The following is a 6000-nucleotide window of genomic DNA, read 5'->3' on the forward strand; positions in this document are numbered from 1 at the left end:
GATGCAGCCATTTTGGAAGAGGAACAGGGCTTTGCTTCCTTATGTCAGAGCTGTCTTCCTGATGACTGGAGAGTAATATTGATGGAGGAGCAGGAGAAGTGGAAAAGCACAGATCCACAGTCTGCATAAAGCAGAAGCAGGAAGATGCTTGCACTGTAGGTTCTCAGGTACAGCATTCTCTCCAACAAGGAGAACAGTGAGCAGTACAGGAATTACAACACCTGATCTTAAATCTTATGAGACTAGCAGTGAGAGGCAGCAATGCCTTAGATCTCACACTGTAGATATACAGCTATAAGGCTCACGGCACAGGATGAGCTATTTTTCTGGTGTACCTCAAGACAAAAAGAATATTTTATAGGGTACTGCTTAGGTACAATGCACACTTCTAGATGTTTTGTATGAGATAGAACATCTTCACTTTTTAAATTCATGTCCCCTTTAAGACTTCACTTTTTTGTATTTACTTTAGGCCCCTCGTTCTGTTGCTAAAGCCACTTTACCACTTTTTTTCTCCAGAGACCCATTTTGTCTAAAATTAGCAATGGGTTCTGGCAGAAAGAAAATTCTATTCTGCTTCAATTAAAGAGGTATTTAACCCAAAAACAAACATTTATTTTATTTCAGCTAACCAATTCTCAGATGTGATGGCTGCATTCGGTTTCTTTTGTAAGCTTTCTTTCACCTCTTTTCATCGGGGTGATCAGGCCAGTAAGTCTCTTGTTTTACAAAAGAATAAGCTGCCCTGCATGTGTAGCAGGTAGGGGATTGAGACAACCCATTTACCACTGACAGGGGTGCTTACAATGGTCAGCTTATTTTATTTATGTGAAATCTTTATCTCAATAGGAAAAAACTGTTTGCTGTGACTGCTTGTGTAATTGATGTTTGGCTCAATTTATCAGTGTATCTAAAGCTGCTAGTACATCTTCCCCCCCCCCCCCCAGACTGACAATGTTGCTATCCAAAGTTGCCCCCTGTACACCTTCATCCACAGTGGGAGCACTCCAATACAGAAGGTGTGTTACTGGAGAGAGCACAAGGTGAAAACAGTGCATAAATAAAGCCTAAAGATGAATGCAGCCAATACATTTAATGATTGGTAAGGTGTAATATATTAGATTGTTTTTTAATACTGCTGTAATACCTAGATCAGGGGTTTTCAAACAAAGGGCCAACCTACTGTCCTTCAGATTTTTGGAGGGCCAGATTGTGGCCAGTAGGAGTAGAAAACATCCCAGGCCCAGCATCAGTGAAAATAAACATGGCCTCAGGATTGGTGGTCAGTAGGAGGAATAGTGCCCCATCATTGGTGTCAGTGGGAGGAATAGTGCCCCATCATTGGTATCAGTGGGAGGAATAATGCCCCATAATTGTGTAAATGGGAAGAATAGTGCCCCATTGTTGGCGTCAGTGGGAGGAATAGTGCCCCGTTAGTGGGAGGAATAGTGCTCCATTGTTGGTGTCAGTGGAAGGAATAGTGCCTCATCATTGGTATCAGTGGGAGGAATAGAGCCCCATCATTGGTGTCAGTGGAAGGAATAGTGCCCCATCATTGGTGTCAGTGAAAGGAATAGTGCCCCATGATTGGTGTCAGTGGGAGGAATAGTGCCCCATCATTGGTGTCAGTGGGAGGAATAGTGCCCCATCGTTGGTGTTAGTGGAAGGAATAGTGCCCCATCGTTGGTGCCAGTGGAAGGAATAGTGCCCCATCATTGGTGTCAGTGGGAGGAATAGTTCCTCATATCAGTGGGAAGAAAAGTGCCCCATGGGCTGAATAAAGGCTGGCAAAGGGCCACAGTTTGGAGACCCCTGACCTAGATAGTAATAAAGATTGTTGAAGTGCTCTGGTTAGAGGTCTTCACACAGAATGAACAGGTTGCCTGCAAAACAGTGTACCCCCTTTCTATACCATTACTTTTACATTACATGATTACTGGTGACAAGGTTGTCAGGATGTGAGCCTAATATCTGAAAGGTGTGAGTAAATGAATCACATTTCTTGCTGCAATGTTAATGGTTTGTAGTCTCCTGAGAATGAGGTATGAGGTATGTTATACCTACCACTTTAATTTTTTATTTAGCATGGACAGTGCAAAATGGATATTGCAGAGCTGCAAACCACAGCATATTTACCCAGAGTTGTGCTTGGCTGAAGAAGATAAGCACATGACTAAGATCCTGAGTCATATACCCTAACATCTCCAAATGTGGTCAGTAACAAAGCATCAGGGTAGAGCACCTGCATTTCAACAACTACTTTCATTTGATCTTTATTGTTAGTTTTATTATATAATATATAAACAGTTTATGTAGTATAAAAACAAAAGCCAAAGACATTTTCAGAATTTTGTACACTGGATCAAAAACATAACATCGGTATAACAAACGACTTGTCTGGAGAGGGAGAGTGGGAGGGGGTGAGGGAGAGGGAGGGAGGGAGGGAGAGAATGAAAGAGAGGGGGGAGGGAGGGAGAAAGAGGGGGGAGAGGGAGGGAGAGGGGGGGGAGGGAGAGAGGGGGGAGGGAAAGAGAGAGAGGGGGGAGAGGGAAAGGGGGAGAGAGAGAGAGAGAGAGAGAGGGAGGGAGAGGGGGGGGGAGAGGGAGTGGGAGAGAGAGAGGTGGGGAGAGGGAAAGGGAGAGAGAGAGGAGGGAAAGGGAGAGAGAGGGGGAGAGGGAGGGAGAGAGAGAGAGGGGGGAGAGGGAAAGGGGGGAAGGAGGGGGAGAGAGGGAGGGAGAGAGAGGGGAGGGAAAGAGAGAGGGGGGGGGAGAGGGAAAGGGAGAGAAAGAGAGGGAGGGAGGGAGGGGGGAGAGGGAGGTGGGGAGAGGGAAAGGGAGAGAGAGAGGAGGGAAAGGGAGAGAGAGGGGGAGAGGGAGGGAGAGAGAGGGGGGGAAAGGGGGAGAGAGGGGGGAGAGAGAGGGGGAGGGAGGGGGAGAGAGAGGAGCAGAGGGAATAGCAAATGAGAAGAAAAAGGAGAAAAGATTGCAGAAGAGACAGGAAGGGGGAGACAGAGAAAGGATAATAAAGGATGTATTAGGTGAAAATGATAATCCACAGGGGAAGAATAGGTATGGAAAAGAAATAGGTAGATAAGGAGTAGGAGAAGGGGGATGAGAACAAAAGAAATTAAGAGATAAATTAAGAGGGTTTACTGGAGAGCAGGAGAGAGAGAGAGAGAGAGAATGGGGGATACTGAAAAAATAAAAGAGGGAGAAAGAATTAAAAAAGAAATGACAGAGAGACCAGAGAGAGAATGAAGGGGGAGATTTAGTAAAATTGGTGCACACAGAATCTGGTGCAGCTGTGCATGGTAGCCAATCAGCTTCTAACTTCAGCTTGTTCAATTATGCTTTGGCAATAAAACCTGAAAGCTGATTGGTTTCTATGCAGAGCTTGCTGCACCAGATTTTGCACTCTCCAGATTTAGTAAATAACCCCCAAAGAATTTGAGAAAGACTGATAATACAGGATATAAAAAGACTGTTGAAAGAAAAGAATGCCAGGGAGTAGGAAAAATGAATGTTAGACTGTGCTACGCAATAAGAAATGAGAAGAGGAGACAAATCAACAGGGAGGGAGAGAATGGGAAGAGGAATGGGTGGAGGAAGGAATGAAGGAATTATGGAAGGTGGAGACACACCACCATCATTCTCCTGCTGCTTTATGCAAAAGAAAACTTACATGGTTTTGGAAAAATTAAGAATTATATGACACCCAGTAGGGGGATATGCCAAGATGGAGGCTTGGGGGAGCCATTGCATGTAGGAGAAAAGCCATACTGGTACCTCTCAATAAACCAGAATAAGCAATGTCATGATAAATGAGACTGAAACACACAGGTATACTGAGGGTGAATGAAACTAGGAATGGGTTAATGTAGTGAGGTTTTTTTTTTTTCTAACTAGGCTTTTTCTGACTCCAGGAAAATAAACTAGATACCATCTCTAAATGACCAGATATGGAAATGTGTGGGATCAAACAGATATTTGGCAAGCCCTCACAAGCCCTCAAAGCAATAACTCCATTTGTCTTCAGGCAGTGGAGCCAGTCTATATACCCTCTCATACCTCACTGGTTGTCAATGGGCTTCTAGCAGGTATTTTCACCAAAAACTAACAATCAGGTCTTTATGAGGTTTAATATGCGCATTACACACTGAAATAATCTTGGAGGTCTTGTCTCTGACTGTCCAAGCAGAAATTGAGCAAAGTCACATCCATCAGCCTTTGCTGAGAACAGTGCCTCTCTGTTTTCTCCCACAGTGTTGTTTTCCCAGCACAGATCCTGTGTGAGAACACTGCTAGTTATCTAACTTGTTCCCAGGAACAATGTCCCTCAGTCCCCAGGGACTCCCTCTCTCCCCTCTGCTGACTTGTGCACCATGGATTGTAGAATCAGAGCTAAACTTGGATTAAACTACTGCAGACCACTGGAGGACACACCCAGCCACATACTAGACTGGTGCTGGACCCTACATATGGAATCACTTAAAATCTATACTATCTAAGAACACTTCTCTATTGATACTCAGTGCCTAAAAGTAAAACTGTATAAGCAACTCACCAACCAAGATGAGAGATGTTTTTTTTCCTTTGAGTAGACGTTTGATACTTTTCTAGATGTTCCAAACACTGAGTAAACTGCATTTAAAGGACTTGTCTTCCCCTGCACAATACTCTGCCATTCTGAACTGGTATGCCTTTGTAACACTACATTTCTAGACAGTGATCCACCATGATCAGACAGACAAGCAATAGATACAAATGTACTTTATAATCCAGTTTATATCACTTGTATCATAAATATTTGAATCCATCTGCTCAACATCATCTCCATCACTGTGCACCCTTCTAAAACAATTGTCGGTAAAATAAATAGCAACTGGAAAACGTTCTGTCTACCCCCAGCTAATGACTGTCTGCTAAGCTACAATATATTACATTAGGAATACATTCCAAGCTATAACTGATCAAAGAAAACCTAACAGGTAGAACAATGAAGATATACAAAAGAAAGAGAATTAAAGTCCACTTACTGAAGCAGCTACAGTGTCTCACTCCTGGCAGCCTGAACACCACCAAACAGGCACAAAGTGACAAAACACTGATCAAACCCCTTCTTTGCACTGTTGAGTCACAGATGAGAATCCAATGCAGAGCAATAGCAGCCCAGCAAATTCCAGTGCCTAAAATCCCATCTACAAGCCCTTGCATGCCATTGGATGGACTGTCTGTCTTTATAAGTCACGTTGCAAGAGTAGCACTGCTTTAACCCTGTGTGCTGAGGACAGAAGTATTGAAATGATGGACGGTTGTTAACATAGTCTTATTTTATAGGACTTTTTAGGCTCTTTATTACCCTTGGAACAGCCTTCAAAGCTACATTGCTTCTTCTGGTAGCAGCTCCCTGGCACCTAACTCCAGAGTGAGTCCATTCTGCACAGTCCCTCTTACCCCTCCTCTGCTTATACCTCCCATTTTCTAGCTCAGTGCCCCCTTTTCTTCCAGTACACAATCCCTCCCTTTCTGTTCCTCCATTGCACACTCTTCTAAGCAGTTTTCAGCCAAGCACCCTCCTCTGTGCTCAGACTTCTGCATTCTTATCTGTTACATTAGTCTGCTGATGCAGCTACAAGTGGTTTGCAGTGACAGTATTTGAAGGAAACATCTGTCACCAGAAAGACACATATCAGCCTGTATGGAGTCCTGGGTCCCTGAACCACCCATGCTGTACTAGAGGTAGAGATAAGAGCACACCCTGCAAAAAGAGGAACTATTACATTTCAACTGTCATTTAAAAAGTGCAGCAAAATCTGTTGCTAATGGCAACCTGTTAGCACCCAACTGTCGTTTTTTCAGTGCAACATGAAATTCAGTTTCTAATTGGTTGTCTTCATGAACACCATAAACTTGTCTTCAGCACTGAAGTTCAAGGTCCTGGTACAGCAGCCTGCTGAATGGTAGTTGTCATTCCATGATCAGTAATGGCTTTATTTGTCCT

General features: G+C 43.8%; 1 protein-coding gene across 3 annotated transcripts in view; it reads right to left on the reverse strand.

The window, feature by feature from the left end:
* The window catches only part of LOC149449198 (transient receptor potential cation channel subfamily V member 1-like), an 85995-nt gene extending 80549 nt beyond the window's left edge, over positions 1-5446 (reverse strand). For 2 of the 3 annotated variants that reach the window (XM_089693683.1, XM_089693681.1), the window contains exon 1: positions 5036-5440. The gene's annotated coding sequence lies outside the window, so the exon portion shown is untranslated. Of the gene's footprint in view, positions 1-5035 lie in introns of all 3 variants that reach the window. The other variant, XM_089693682.1, reaches the window with a different exon arrangement.
* Between the last annotated feature and the right edge of the window lie 554 nt (positions 5447-6000).

This window comes from Staurois parvus, unplaced genomic scaffold, assembly GCF_062004578.1.
Source record: "Staurois parvus isolate SC_StPar_1 unplaced genomic scaffold, SC_StPar_1.0 ptg000635l, whole genome shotgun sequence".
NCBI classification, from domain to species: Eukaryota; Metazoa; Chordata; class Amphibia; order Anura; family Ranidae; genus Staurois; species Staurois parvus.